Source organism: Arvicanthis niloticus, unplaced genomic scaffold, assembly GCF_011762505.2.
Source record: "Arvicanthis niloticus isolate mArvNil1 unplaced genomic scaffold, mArvNil1.pat.X pat_scaffold_248_arrow_ctg1, whole genome shotgun sequence".
Classification (NCBI taxonomy): domain Eukaryota; kingdom Metazoa; phylum Chordata; class Mammalia; order Rodentia; family Muridae; genus Arvicanthis; species Arvicanthis niloticus.
In genome coordinates this window covers 79,973-96,095 of record NW_023045914.1, presented here as the reverse complement: position 1 = coordinate 96,095, position 16,123 = coordinate 79,973, and the positions used below count along the sequence as shown (strand labels likewise).

Genomic DNA, 16,123 nt, shown 5'->3' with positions numbered 1-16,123 from the left:
GGTTGCAGGCATGTGCCACCTTCACCCACTTTCTTCTTGTCCTGGATTCTGGGAATCAAACTTACGTACTTACCAAATTAACTACGTTCCTAACACCTATGTTTATTATCTTTTTTTTTCTTGTGCATAGTTTAGGACATAATTTGTTTTATAAGGTCATTTTTTTTCAAGAGCTCGTTATCAAAGGCGGACTCTCACCTGGTCTAGTCTATGCACCAAGTCTCCAAACAACTTTGAAACACTATGCCAAAGATAGCCAGGCAGTGTGGCACTAAGTTAGTGGCAATATCACAGCAGATGGCCCGGTCCTTCACTAAGATAACTGGTCTACCTGACATTGCATTTGGGGAGAGTGTGCCTTTCACTAGGATTACAGTTATTTACCAACCAAGGAGATAAGAACTCATAACAGAATATGGAAAACTCCATTCTCCTGTCTCTTTTGTAAGGTGTAGCATAACTAAGATGTATCTTTGGTCTGGGGGTGGGGTAGTGAAAAATAGAAGGGCATGATCGGAAAAAATCTAGCACTAGCAGTAGAGAGATTGGAGGTTGGGAGAGTCCTTTATTCAATAGTACAACAATCAAGCTTAAATCAGTGTATTTCGTGTCCTATATCTGCTCTGTGTGTATGTGCATGTGAGTGTGTGTGTGTGTGTGTGTGTGCACGTGTACAAGTGAGTGCATGTATGTGAGTGTGTGTGTGTGTATGTTAGTGTGTTGTGAATGTGAGTGCATGTGAGTCCATGTGTGCATGTGTGTGTGCATGTGAGTGCATGTGTGCATGTGTGAGTGTCACACACACGCATTCACACACAGAGAGAGAAAGAGAGAGAGAGAGAGAGAGAGAGAGAGAGAGAGTGAGTGAGAAAGAGAGAGAGATCATCATCTCCCATGGACAGTATGGTTACAGCCCAGTCTTTCACTGCCCAATAGAGTATCCATTGGCCATAGATAACTGTTGAACTTTACATTAATTCTAATTAAACATTCAGTTCCTTAATTGCACTGGCCACGGTTCAGGTGCTAATGGCCACATTTGGTCACTGCCCACCATGTTGGACACAGCCGATGATAACATCTCAATCATCACAGGAGGATCTGCTGCACTTCCCTAATGGATTCCAGTCTAACGAGGCTCCCTGACCTGTAGCTTCAAAGGGGAGCCTTTCTCAAGGCAAAAGAGGAAGCTTTAAACAGCTGTGTGTTAGAGAAAGAGAATCCACGTGACCCAAGAGACGCAGCCAGGCGGCCCAACCATGGCTTCCAAGAGGAGCCCCGAGACTCTCCACAGGAGCCCTCTCAGAGTGCAGCGATGCCAGAGATTGGAGCATCTCCTGCCAAAACTGACAGCTCCTTTCCCACGGCCTGAGGGTTCACTGGAGAGTTACAAGGAGCAGGGTGAGTTTCTCTCGTACAAATTAAAATGCAGGAAGAGGGTAGTCCTAGCACCCAGGGCCTGGGAAGCCAAGACTGCCAACATGATTACATAATTGAACTGTCTCACCTTGCCCAGTCAAGTTAGATTCCAAGGAGGATAATTAATCATCCCGCTGCCTGTTATTCCCTGCCCTGTTCATGCTTCTGCCCCTGCTCAAAGTCAAGTTTCCCAACTAGAAGAGAAGGGGGGAGGAAGAAGCCAAGTCGTAGAGCCTGCCATGCAGAGGGGAAACTTTAATCTGGTCTTTGTGAAATCCCAGCACAAAGGCAGGATTAACACTGTAATTGTATGGAAATGTGTACGCCTATATCAGAGAAACAAAAATAACTATTTTTTCCCCCAAGAAACTCTCTGTCACTGTGACTCTGCAAACCCAGAAAGGAAGCAAACAATGATGGAGACCAGGAAGAAAGGCAGGTGGACATTCCAGCCTCTGTGCTCTCACATTAGTCACTAGCCAAAAGCAAATCCAAGGTGGGCGAAAGGCGTGGCGATTGATCGGGGAGCGAGTGTTGAAATGGGCTCATTCACTCAACAAATATTTGCCATGCACCTTCAACACCAGGCACTCAGTGTCCAGGAGCATGGGATCTAACCCTGAGCAAGGGACATTGCCCCTGAACTGATGGAGCTTGAGTTTCTAAGGCTGGATTTGTTCTCAGTGTGACTTAGGGATCCATTTCAAAGACATAACTACTCCCGGCAGAACAATGGTTTGACTCGTCTGAAAGCGTATCCATAACTACAAACCCTCAGGAAGGGCCAGAACCATGAAAATTAAGAACCTAGTTTTGTACAAAAAGGAATGGAGTAAGTAACTTTCTAGCCAAGCTTAGCCTGCTTCCATGGAACGCCACAAAATGACGGGCCACACCAAGGGGCAGCCCACAGAAGGTCTGGGCTCTGCCTTGGAGGAAGCAGTGTGGGAGAGCAGGTCCTTGGCAGCAACACGAGGACCGAGGACGGTAAGCTGAGAAAGGCAAGGCAAACAAAATCGGAAGGTATAAAAAAATAATCTCACTGCATACCCACCACCACCCCTAAGCATGTATTTATGAACTGACGTGATGTGGCCCAGAAAGTCTTAATACTACAATATTAAACTCCGTACACGGGAGAAGCGAAGACGGCACATTATAACAAAGACAGTTGGGTTCTGTGTTGTTGGTTTTCTGGTGCTTGCTAATGTTCTGGTTTTTAGCTTTGCTCACGTAGATGTTATGTTCCTTTAAAGGGCTGCCTTCCTGCCAGACCGTTTTTTCAACCAAAGTGCAATGCTGCCCCCTCGTGGCTGAATGCCATGAGCGCGCACGCAGAAACCTAGCCTTCGCATTTCATTTTGCCATTTTTCCATCTTTCAAAGTGCAACTATTTCATCTTTAAGGATTCACCGCTCGAGGGTATTTTCTGGCTTACACGCTAATCAACACGTTATTTTCTTCTACAACAGAAACCGTGCACGGGTTACTTAACGAGGGGGAGTGGTGGGTATGTGGCGGCTTTCTCCACTTTTTGCTTTATGAATTAAGTGATCTCCCCAGAGAAGCTCAGAAATCAGGCCTATTCCATGTAACCTTTAGAATCCTGACTGGGATTCTCGCTGGGGAGGCGTTCACTGAGAGCGCCGGCTCAAGGAGATCAATGCCTGACAGACATCCCACTCCCAGACAAATGTATTTGATTTCAGTTCAACCTTCGATTCTCGTACTGGGGAATAAACTGAAACCAAAAGCTCTGAAAATAGCGATGCAGGTGAAACACTGAGCTGTGGAAAGGCTCTTTCCCGGGTTGCGCGAAAACAAAACTCCCAGCTTAAAGAAAGGCACCAGGCACAGAAACACTGTGTGGGACAAGTGGAGGGCTCACCTCACGGGGCAGCTCGCTTCACCACGATCTGGGTTCAGCTATCAACCCGTCCCTGTATTAACAACCTGGTCAAAGTGGAAATACAAAGAGGGAAGTCATCCCGAGCTATTGAATGCTAAATGCTGAGTATAGGACACAGACGTCTGCACTTTTACCAAGGTCCTCATGACTTACTGCACCCAAAACTTTGACAACCACTGAGTAATATTTAATAGGATTCTTAATCTCCATTAAGAAGATACTGTTATTCCTAGATTTTTTTCAAATATTGCAATGCTGCAGAATAACCACACACCCCACATACACACACACACACATGCACACACGTGTGTACACAGTCATACTTTCCTTTGATTATATCAAATTAAAAAGATAGTGCATGGCAACCCAAGGGTCTGGACAGTGAACACTGAAAACCACCAACAAAAGTCCTGATCACCACTTGGTAATTGCCGATGACAATTCCTAATGGAATTTGCAACCCCAATGATAGTACGTTTGAAAGTCCGTAAGTACAAAATACAAACCAGTTCATTCTGTGGTAACATTCGCCGGATCTGAGGATAGGAGGGCCTGCAGATATGTGCAAAGCATTTTTTTTTTCCTTGAAAGAAAGGGACCTAAGCAAAGATAACCAAGATAGGGGACAGAGAAGTAAGAAAGGCAGAGGGGGAGGGAAGAAGGAAGGGAAAGAGGAGGGGAGATGAAAGGAGACAGGGAAACCATAAGATGAAAGGGGGGAGGAGAGAGAAGATTCTAACTGACTGACACTCCCCTCCTGTTGCTCCCTGGACAACCTGCTGGTCTTAGCCGCGCCTCCTGCTCCCTCCCATTTCTGGGCAGCCATTGTGTGCCTCTACCATTCCTTTACAACCAACCACCTGTCACTGGGTCCTGTTCTAGGCTGTGGTGGTGAATATGGAGTGTCCCCTGGCCTTACCAAGCCCAGCTGCAATGCCAGCGCGGGCGAGTGTGGTTACCACAGCAGGTTCTAGTTCCTTTATGGTCTGACTTACAGAGAGTGTAAACGCGGCATGGAAAAGGTTGTATTCTGCCTAAAGGAAGCTGAGCAATGTTGACAGAGAGTCAGTTTCTATGCACTACCCATCAGCACTGCCAGCGAGATGTGGAGGAGAGAGAGAGAGAGAGAGAGAGAGAGAGAGAGAGAGAGAGAGAGAGAGGCATTGAAAAGTCTCACACCGTTGCACAGAGAGGCAGTGCCCCTGCTTCTCCAGTCTGGGATCCCAGGAGAAACCCACCACCCACCGTCCCCGGCTTAATAATAGACTACCGTGGAAATCATAACAGGGTCCAGCCGTCAAGAAAAACTAAGAACAACTGCAGGGGAAGGTCTGGAAGCATGAGTGACTCTAGCTTTTTGTTTTATTCAGGGGACAGATACTTGAACCATGTCAAGTCCGTTTGTTCTGGAAGAGAAATCGAATATTACAGGGCATCCTTTAGCTTGATATAGAATTTCAATATATCTCTGAAAGTGGGCTCTAAGTCACCACCACCCACTGACAGCAAAGAGGCCTGGGTTGAGAATTTACCTGAGAGACACGGGCTCTTGGTGTTTACAGCCTGCTTAACGCAAAGAGACACAAATTGCAAACTTAATGACAAAATAGTTTCAAAGAGAGGAGGGTTTCTTTTAATGAACTACAATAAATATAAGTCAAGCGAAGTGTCCTCCCCACGGTATGATTAGCATTTTCCTGAATCGGCTAATATCTTAGTCAACTCTCCTCCCGTTGTGTCTGCCTCCTGTCATCTTGAAACACTTTCTATCTCACCTTCCTTGCTCCACGTGGGGAACTCATTTAAAATCAGTTCTGTTCGCCATGTGACCTTTAAAGGAGGTGGGTTGAAAGGTAAACTTTTCATCCTATACAACCGGCATACTTCCAGTACACACGAGGTAAATCGCAAGGATTATAGTTGAACAGACATTCATTTTTAAGCCTTTATAAGACAAAACAAAAAACTCTGCCAATGTGTGTTGGTATTGCTTATTTACAAGAAGTTTTTCCCTTTTATTCCTATAGTAAGCAATGTAATTGTTCTCACTCTCCTCCCGCCCCAGGATGTCTCCGCCCCAATCCTTAGAACCTGGGAACAGTGGGACTAGGTTCTCCAACCCAGTAGAAGAGACTGTGATTGCTATAGACCAATATGGTACAGGTGTCCTGGAGAACCCGAAGAGGTAGATCCATGAGGTCTGTTAATACCAGGTGCTTCTAGAACAGGGGCAGAAAAGGAACCAGTTCAGGAGGAAACAGGCTGGAGTGCTGCAGTTGCTGGATTGCAAGATGGGGGAGAACGTCCATCCAATGAATACGGGCATCTTCTAGAATCTGGGAAGGCAACAGAGGTTCAGTATTCCAGAGGTGGCCCAGTGACCGTATAAGGCCCATTTTAGGTCTCTTAAAGGTTTTGTCTTTAATTACATTTATGTAAACAGAGGGTGTGTGCACATGACTGCAGTGCCTTCAGAGGCCAGGGGCATCTCAGTCCTCCGGAGCTGGAGTGACAGGCTGCTGTGTGCTGGCATGTGGGTGCGGCAAACCAAACTCAGGTCTCTGCAAAAGTGGTCTGTGCTCATAACTGCTGAGCCAGCCTCGCAGCCCTCCAAGAGCTACTGCAGAGGTGAGTAACACTGGATCGGTACTCTTCTCAGCCACTGGGGAGGCAGCGGTGGCGTGGGGCAGCGGTGGCGTGGGGCAGAGGATGAACTCTAACAGTCAATGGGAAAGTAATATACTCTCCGAGTCCTTTCCAAAGAGAATTGGGGTTCAAGAAGCGATGATATATAATGACCAGAAACTAAGTCCGTGAAATTCTGGGGTAAAAATAGGATACGATAAGCTTAATAGCTACAAGTGCTGACCATGAGTAAAAGAACAAAGGGCCCTGAACGTGTCTTCCTGGAGGAAGTGTTATTAAGGATTTATCACAAACTACACTAGAATAATGGACTACAGTTGTGGAAGGTGACTGGCAATGACTTTAATTGCTTCTAATTTCTTTGGATCATCATGATTTAACAAATCACAGGCACTTGGCACAGAGATAGGCTGGAAAAAAATGAGAGATTGCTCCATTAAAATGGACTTTGTGACCTGCATATCTACCAGATGGACCAGAACTTCTGTGCTTATATGCATAGATGTATGTGTGAGTATACACACATAAAGGGAACATGGTCTGTGCATATACACATATCTATGGAACACATGGTATGTGCATACACACATATCTATGGGGCACATAGCGTGTCATACACACATATCTATGGGGAACATGATGTGTGCATACACACACATATATGGGAGAGATGGTGTATACGTACACACATGTATAGAGATATGTCACATCCTAATACAGAAGGCTGTGAAAAATATAATGCAACTGAAAAGCCTTCATAGAACATGACTTCTCTTCCCCAAGAGGGTAAGCCAAGCAGATTATGGCACACAACAGGAAATCACGCCTTTGAACTGGCTTCTGAGCAATGACTCTTCCTGGCTAGCTCAGGGAAGAGACTATAATGGAATGCCCACCAACTAAAGGGGCATGGAGGACCGTTATCTTTTATAATCAAGACCCTGGATATTCCACTGATGCATAGGTCTTTGTTCTGATATTTATGGGTGCAGTAGCTCAGGCCTTTAGTCCTGGCACTTGGGAGGCAGAGGCAGGTTGATACCTTTGTTCAAGGCCAGCCTTGTCTACAGAGCAAGTATCAGGACAGCCACTTTCCACCTTTATTCACTTGAGTTTCACACTAAGCCTGGGGCTAGGGTGGCAGTTAGCAAGCCCTCAGATCCTCCTGCCGCCTCCCCCAACCCCCAGCTCCCAGAAATACTTGGTTTGTTTATATGGGTTTAGGGGATTTGAACTTAAGTCCTCATGCTTGCTATGCAAACTCTCTCACTTGCTGGGGCATCTCACCCCAGTACATGTTTTTTTTTTAAAGAATAATTTGGCTTTTTCCAATCCCCACTGAAAACCAGAATCTCAGAGGTTTTTCTTTTACTGTTTAAGATTTCCTCTCTCTTTCCCAAAGACTGCAGGTCTTGTTTTTCTCTTTTATTTTGTTTTCTTATGTTTTAGATTGGGTGTGTCCTGAGAGCCAGCCAGGGTTAATCAGAGTGTTTGGAAAGGAGAGAAGGTAGAAAACAAAGGGGCAGGAAAAGACTCACCCAGGCAATCAGACAAGCCCCCCACCTTCTCAGCTAGGACTGAGAATAAACTAGGATCTCACACAGGACAGAGCTGGTTGGGGCAGCAAGAACTGTGGATCCAGGTTGCAGAAACTGATAGACACCAACTTCTCTCCAGCAGTAAGTACAAAAGATGAAGCTGTGCCCCTCTCTCGGAAGTAATAGGGAGAAATTGCTCGCAATCATCTCTAATGGGTTGTCAGGTTCCTGACAATGGGCTTGGCAATTAGTTTGTCAGTTCTTAACTAAATGTAAAAATAATGATAATCTCCTGAGGACCCTTTGCTCTGCTTGCCGGCCTTTCACCTGAGGCCAAGGAAGCAAACTCCAATGGGCATGTACATACTACCCATGTCCACTGCTGACCCCAAAATTAACCCACCACATTCACGATCCAAGGAAAGTTCCACAGAACATCTTGGCTACTCACCCTTTCCTATCCTATTCCCAAAAGATCCTGCCTTTCCCTCTGCTCTTTGTGTGTGTGTGTGTGTGTGTGTGTGTGTGTGTGTGTGTGTGTGTATTGCGCTAAGTCTAATAGGAATCTTTTAAGATATTTGACTCCTGATCTTCCAATAGGAAATTAATTTCACAAAAGAGATGCTGCTTCTGCCAAAAACACATTTGCATTTTGCTTCTCGGTCGGTTGGTCCTCTAACAGTATGAGGCACAGCCCACAATCTGCAGCGGGGAGCTTACACAAGCCCCCACAGAAGCTGGCTCCAGGTTCACTGAGGAGGGAAGACAAGGAGAGGACAGGATCCAAGCATCCCCTAAAGTGCAAGGCCTGGGGACACAGACTTGACCAGGAGGTGAGTTTCCAGTTCCCTGCCCTGTCCCCAGTGTGTCCAGCAAATGCCACCAGCGCTCTGTGGTCTCCTTCCATTCTTGTGAGCGAATCATGCCAAACTCTCTTACTCTCTCTCCTGCAAGGGAACAGACATGGTTTGTCCTAGCATCTACCACAGTGCCCAACCCTACGGTCATGTTCCATCAAATTAACTACCTAATTGATTGACTGCAATCATCATAAAGACCTCGGTATTCAAGTGCAATGATTCTGTCTTATAGATGAGAAACCTGTTTCCCTGAGAGAGGTAATGATCTCCACAAGGTCCTGTGGAGCTAGGAGCTCAACCCTCTTGGACTCTAAGCCCCGTAAGTACCCCCACTTCCACTTCATCCAAAGATGCTGTCTCTCCTATCTTTGTTATTTCCTTCACTGTTGCTGACCTTTTCTAGGGCCCTCGAGCTGCCTGGTACAATTACTTATATACATACAATCTTTTGTTTCCTTATACAGAAGAAAAACTAAGCTGAAAGAAGAAAGGAGGTAGAGAGGAACTTGTGTGCAGCACAACCTTGAGAGAGGAACAGCAGGCTAATCTGGAATCAAGCCAGCAGGGTCCAGAGAGAGCATGCATCTTGTCTCTGGAGAGGAGGGAGTGTTTGTGCAGGCTACAGAGTCGAGGCTCGGCCTGCTCAGTCCTGCTGCTCCCAGGATGTTGCTGCAGATGCCCTATGGGGACCCTGTTGTGGATGCTGAGCAGAAGCTGGAAGAAATGCCTGACTGCAGGCGAGCTGCTTCCCCTGTGCTGCATCAAGCCTGGGAGAACCAGACGGAACACGTTCCCACCTGTTCTGTTTGCAGCATCCCAAGTCTTCAGTGTTGCCCATCTACAGGCAGCTGGAGAAAGGAGGGGCCAACAAAGATGAGGACTGTCTGGTTCAAAGAAAGCAGTGTGTGTGTTTGTGTGTGTGTGTGTGTGTGTGTGTGTGTGTGCCTATATATGTGTGTGTGACTGTGTGTTCCTGTATATATGTGTGTGTCTGTGTATATGTGTGTGACTTTGTGTGTGACTGTATATATGTGTGTGACTCTGTGTGTGTATGTGTGTGTGGTGTGTGTATGACTGTATATATGTGTGCAGTTCTGTGTGTGCCTGTATATATGTGTGTGACGATGTGTGTATGTGCATGTGCGTGTGTGCATGGTATATGATTGTATATATGTGTGTAACTCTGTGTGTATATGTGTGACTGTGTATGTGTGTGACTCTATGTGTATGTGTGTGACTGTATATATGTGTGTGACTGTGTGTGTATGTGTGTGTGACTGTATATATGTGTGTGACTCTGTGTGCATGTGTGTGACTGTATATGTGTGTGTGACTGTGTGTGCATGTGTGTGTGACTGTATATGTGTGTGTGACTCTGTGTGCATGTGTGTGACTGTATATGTGTGTGTAACTCTGTGTGTATGTGTGTGACTGTGTATGTGTGTGACTCTATGTGTATGTGTGTGACTGTATATATGTGTGTGACTGTGTGTGTATGTGTGTGTGACTGTATATATGTGTGTGACTCTGTGTGCATGTGTGTGACTGTATATGTGTGTGTGACTGTGTGTGTATGTGTGTGTGACTGTATATATGTGTGTGACTCTGTGTGCATGTGTGTGACTGTATATATGTGTGTGACTCTGTGTGTACATCGTATGCAGGCATGTGCGTGTATGTGCATGTATGTGTGTATGAGTGTGTGTACACATGCAAGCACATGTGTCAGTGCATATGGAGGCCACAGAACAGCCTTGGGCTCCAAGAACCTTCTACTAATTTTTAAGACAGGGTCTCACTGACCTGGAGCACACTACCCAGGCTATGCTGGCTGACCCAGGAGTCCCAGGAATGAGCCTGTCTACCTCCCAAATGAAGCTGGGATTACACCACACCAGACTTTATTTTACATAGGTTCTGGGGCTTGGACTTGGGTCCTATGGTTGCATACACTCTACCAATTGTGCCTACACATTACCAACTGAGCTGTCTTCCTGTCCGTACTTAGGCATGCCTGAAATGTTGAGAGGAAAGGTTTTACTCTATAGCCCACTATATGTTTTCCCATAAACCCCTGCGAGTGCCTGATCATCTGCACGTAAGCAGAGAGAGTCTCCCAGGTTCAGACACAGATAAAATCAGTTCTCCATCCTCTCTGGCTCCTGCATCACCATGTAACACAATTAGCTCTTCAAAGTTCTTTACCCCACCCAATCTGAGGTGCTCCAGCTAGCTCAAGAGGGAGCAGAGAAAGCAGAACTTGTGATGCAAAGAGGAACATGGCTCTCTGGCTATCAAGACTGCCAGGACAGCAAGGCAAGATCTCAAAAGCATGTACATACATTAGTGAAGCAAATCCAGAATGGCTTCTGTGCTGAATGCCCTTGTCCCTGCTTTAACAAAGGTGGGCCCATCCCTTGGCCCACATTATGCAGGCAAAAAAAAGAGAGAGAGATTTATATAAAGGATCACCTATTTGCCACTTCTTTATTCTATTACAGGCAGGAGCAGAGGCTGACACCCACAAGGACCCTTTCCAGCAAGGGATTATATATCATGCCGTAGAAATACATAAAAGACAAATTATCCTGAGATCATCATGCTTGCATTGACCTGCTCAAGGTTTAAATCCAGCTGCAATTAGATACCATAGCCACATATCTGCAGGCGGCTTAAATCGCCAGCAACGTGCTTTAATCCTGGGGAAACAGAACAGGATGGATTTTTATGGGTATCTAAGTTTGGATTCTGTGGGTCTGATTTTGATTCGTGGGAGGTTAGTAATCTGCTTTTGTTAACCAGATCCTCCTCAACTTCTGAGGTATTTATAATACGATATCTAATTCAGGCTTGAAATACTCATGAAAATTAACTGCATTATTTTTAAAAATGTAACCAGGGAGAGAGATAGCGAGGGAAAGCGGTGTGCTGTGATAAAAGCTCACCACTCTCGCCATCCACCAGAGAGCTCGCCCAGCTGCTGTGACTGACTGACGAATCTCACAGCCACTAATGTGCCCACTCTTTGGTCAGACCTGCCTTTCTGACATGGAGACAGATTAAGAAATCTGTTTTACTGCCTGCTGTGATAGGAAAAATTGAAAATCTACCCACAATGAGAGCATAGAGGTTTTATTTATTTTAACACTTAAAAAGCATATAAGTCACGTGATCTGAAGATTTGGGGAAACAGTAGAAATGGCCACCATGCTAATGATCACCGTGCCTCCTCCTACTTCTACTCCTCTTCCTCATCCTTCTCCTCCTCTTCCTCCTCCTCCTCCTCCTCCTGCTTCTCTTCTTCCTCCTCTTCCTCTTCCTCTTCCTCTTCTTCCTCCTCCTCCTCCTCCTCCTCCTCCTCCTCCTCTTCCTCTTCCTCTTCCTCTTCCTCTTCTTCTTCTTCTTCTTCTTCTTCTTCTTCTTCTTCTTCTTCTTCTTCTTCTTCTTCTTCTTCTTCTTCTTCAGTGGTAAGTGTAAGTGTTCCCTTCCTAGGCACTTCCTATGTATATAGCACTGTTGTGTGCACATTACATCATACTTTACCTGATGAGCAGGTTGAAGTACAGAGTGAGCCCCAAGCACATAGCTGACACTGGCTGACCCACAGAGTTTGAACCCCACACCCATTATCCATCTGATATGCTACTTGCTTTACACTGGTAATTCTGAGAGAGAGAGAGAGAGAGAGAGAGAGAGAGAGAGAGAGAGAGAGAGATATCCATTAGATCATGTCCCTGGAACATTAACTGTGCTTTAAATACCTTAATTTATGAGTTTAATAAAAAGCTAGCAGCTAGGTGAGTTCTAAGTCTATAATATAAAAAGATGGATTTGTCCAAACGTCCACAAAATATGGCTGCAGACTCTTAAAAGCAAAGAAGAATTACCTGTTCAGAGCACAAGGATGTCAGTGTGTTCCCCCACTGAGACAAGTCTGCATTCTGTCCTCAAAGAATACACACACAAGTTCTTCTGGCCAAGAGATCTAATTTCTTCACCATGTCAGAGTGAACCGGACTTCATCTCAGGGTCAAGAGAGAAATAACAGTGGTGGACAAACCCACAATCCTGTGGTATTCGACTCCCATGAAAATTAGGTCTGCCAAATGGTCCATAGCAAAACACTGTCCACCTCAGTATTTCCCGGGGCTGATCTTCCAGAGGTCAGCATGGCACCTGAAGGGCAACGTCGAGCGAGAAATCAGAATGTATGTGCGATGTGGGTTAATGGCTCCTAGGGGCAGCTCCTCCATTAATCTGCTTCCACGAGAGTGATGGTCTTGTGACTCAGACCTGAATTCAATTGTCTGGGGCTTTCTCTCCTTTAAACTTTACTCTGAGAGGGTGGATCTCTAAGTCCTTTCATTCTCTATGCCTTTGTCTGAACCACACTCTCGCTGAAAAAAATTATAGTTCTTGCTTTTCTGGAGATCATCATGTTGTCATTGATCCACAGGTTTCTGCACTTTGATGGTGAAGGGCTGAACTTGAGGAATCTCCCGGGGTAGGATTCCTAAAGAAGCATCCTTTGAGATGGAGATTTGGGAAGGAATGAGTTTAGGACTGCCTATGGAGAAGAGAGAGGAAGGAATCACAAAAGCAAGGCAGGGCCAACCAAGTCTTAGCCAGACCACCAAGGAGCTTAGAAACCAGATGTCCTGCCATCTAGAATTGTCCCAAGGTGGGTGAATTGTTTCAGTCTCTGTCCACTGAGTTGTTGGCTCTGCATCTCCCTAGAAAAGCAGCTGGAGGAGTCCCTCCCTCCTGGAGGGCAGACAGACAATCTTTCAAGGCATCTCTGATCCCTTCACCACATGCTTCTACCATCTTGAAGCAAACTTAATTCTTTCTGCATCACAAACCAGAAGAAGAATCAATACAGGGAGAAGAAGGCAGGCTAAATCTGCCGTTCTCCAGCCAGGGCTACACTAGGGCTACAAGCCATTTCCAGTCTAGGCTCCTATCCCCAAAATTTTGTTAGCCATCTCCAACGCTACAAAAACATTTGCAGCCGTGATATTCCTTCTCCCTGCTCCCACAACACTCTGACATCCTCTTGCTTCATGGCTCGTACTCTCCCGCAGGCCTACACTCAGATCTCTCTTTACCAGAAATGCTTCTTAGACCCCAGGTCGAGCTGAATGAACCAAGGCTTTTTGCCAGTGGATCTCATTCACAGCTCTCCAACTTTCTCCAGTGATCTCCTGGAGCTCGGCCTGAGGAGCAGCAGGCACTCGGTAAATAAATAAATAATGGAGAATAATGGAGCGATGAATCTTTGCACCTCAGGGCAACACTAAAACAATGTGAAGAGCCTCCGGACAGACCTTGATGCCTCCAAGAATGATCCAACCTCTACAGACAGACCACCTCAAACCGGTTCAAGTACCCCAGCAAGATGTGTACCCCTAACAAGTGTCCCTATCACAGCACTGAGTTAGTAACCTGATAAATGCATTAGTCTTGGGTGGTTCGTTTGTTTGTATTTTCAAATGACACTGTAACTATCTGTGACAACAGAAGCCATTTCTGTCTGAGTCATTGTTTTACCTCCCAGCACATAGTACTCAAGAAAATAAATATGTCCTAAATAAATTAAACAGAAAATTTTGTGAACCATGTTCAAATCTACACTGGTGTAAAGTTGAAGTATGCAATGGGTTTAGATAGAATTCAACAGAGCTGCAAAGAAAGGAGTAGGGATGGGGCATCTGGGAGGAGTATAGGAGCCATCCTTATACACTGTATGTGTGTATATGTATATATACATATATGTATATATATATATATATATATATATATATATATATATATATATATATACATATACACAATACGTACACACACACACACACACACACACACACACACATATATATATATATATATATATATATATATATATATAGAGAGAGAGAGAGAGAGAGAGAGAGAGAGAGAGAGAGAGAAGATAACTGCTTAGTGGCAAAAGGGTCCTCTCTTCCCTTCAGAGAGTTAGGAGGTGACTGACACACTGCACAATAGCCATTGCTAATTACAATCAAAGCTACTACACTATACCAAGGACTCACAGAGTCCAACAGGGGCTTTGCATGTTAAATATCATTTTCTTTAAATCTCCACAAAATAGCTGAAATGTAAGAATTATTATGCCCACTTCTCAGATAATAGCAGTAACGCTCAAAGAAATGAAGACACCTATCCCAGGTTAAATTACTAGTTAGACACAGAACAAATATCTAAACCCAGCTATGCCTGACTGCAACACCTGTGCTCAAACTAAACTCCGTGGTGAACATCCTCTCACCAACAGACCAGGGTCCTAGAAACACATAGATTCAATGTAACACTTGAGCACAACAGTCTGAAGTCAATGTTACTGTAGGCAGGCTTTTAAATAGCTTACTGACAACCCAGCTCACACACAAAAAGAAAAAGCAAAGTAGTTATAAGATCTCACAGGCTGAATGAAGCATACATTCATAAATCTCAACCACCATGTTTTCAATGTTTGCAGCCCTTGCAGCCCTGTATTCTAGCTTGTGCCTCTGCTGCTGTGATGATAAAAAGAAAAAAAAAAACAAAACTGTGACCCAAACCAGCATGAGGAGGAAGGAACTAATATGGCTTACACTTCCATATCACAGTGCATCATCAAGAGAAGACAAGAGCTCAAAGCAGGAATTGGAAGCAGGAGTGAAACAGACCATAGAGGGAAGTTGTTTATTGGCTTGTTCTCCATGCCTTGTTCAGCCTGGTTTCTTGTACAACCCAGGGCTACCTTCCTAGGGGTGGTACCACCTATGATGGGCTGTGCCCTCTCATATCACTCATCAATCAAAAAGATGACCCCACAGCCTTACCCATAGGCCAATCTGATAGAGATAATTCCTCAGCCACAGTTGCTCTTCCCAGATGACTCTAGTTTGTAACAAATTGATAAAAACTTAACCCTCATAAACTACAAGATGCAGATATTGAAATTTACCCTTCAGGGCAGTAGTAGTATGAGGTAGGGCCTTTGGAAGGTAACTAGTTCATGAATGGAAATAGAGTCCTTGTAAAAATGTCCCACAAGAACTTGTCTCTTCTGGCATGTGAGACCATGAAGAAAGGGCTGCATAAGGAAAGGCCCTTGCCAGACACCAAATATGCCAAGACCTTGACTGTGAACTTCAGAGCTCCAGAACTACAAAACAATAAATTTTTCCTAATTATAAATTACATTGTCTAAGGTATTTTGTTACAGTTACCAAAATAAGCAAACACATCGACTATAGTCAGGCCTCTAAAGCCATACCAAATGACCCCTCCTCACAACTGTCTAGTCCCACGGGCCATGCACTATTCTTGTAAAGCATACACAGAGCCTGCAGACTTCCCCACAGGCACCTAAGGCAATCTAGTCACACCGAAAGCACGAATTTAAAGTGCACAGCTAGGCCTGGGGAAGGAGCTGGGCTAGAATGTTAGCCTAGCACACAGAAGACCCTGAATTCTGTCTCAAGACCCTGAAAAGAAATTAAACATAAAATGTGTATCCAGCTGAAAGAGAAAAAGGAATGTTCTAGCATGCCTCTGGTGATGACGATGGTTCAAAAGACAGCAAGGGTCAAGGCTACTTCTCATTCTGGCTTGTCACACCTGAAAGGAAAAGGCAGGTAGGGTGAGGAGATCTAAAGAATTAATGTATTAAAACATTTTTTTCATATTTAATTCCTGTGTTTCCATGGCAACTGAGCCATCAACCA

At 44.9% G+C, this 16,123-nt stretch overlaps 1 long non-coding RNA gene across 1 annotated transcript; it reads left to right on the top strand.

The window, feature by feature from the left end:
- Positions 1–4,187: 4,187 nt before the first annotated feature.
- Positions 4,188–13,972, top strand: LOC143433893 (uncharacterized). Its single transcript, XR_013070263.1, has 3 exons — positions 4,188–8,345; positions 8,605–8,691; positions 8,837–13,972. It is a non-coding gene; the product is annotated as an uncharacterized LOC143433893 (long non-coding RNA).
- The last annotated feature ends 2,151 nt before the right edge of the window (positions 13,973–16,123 follow it).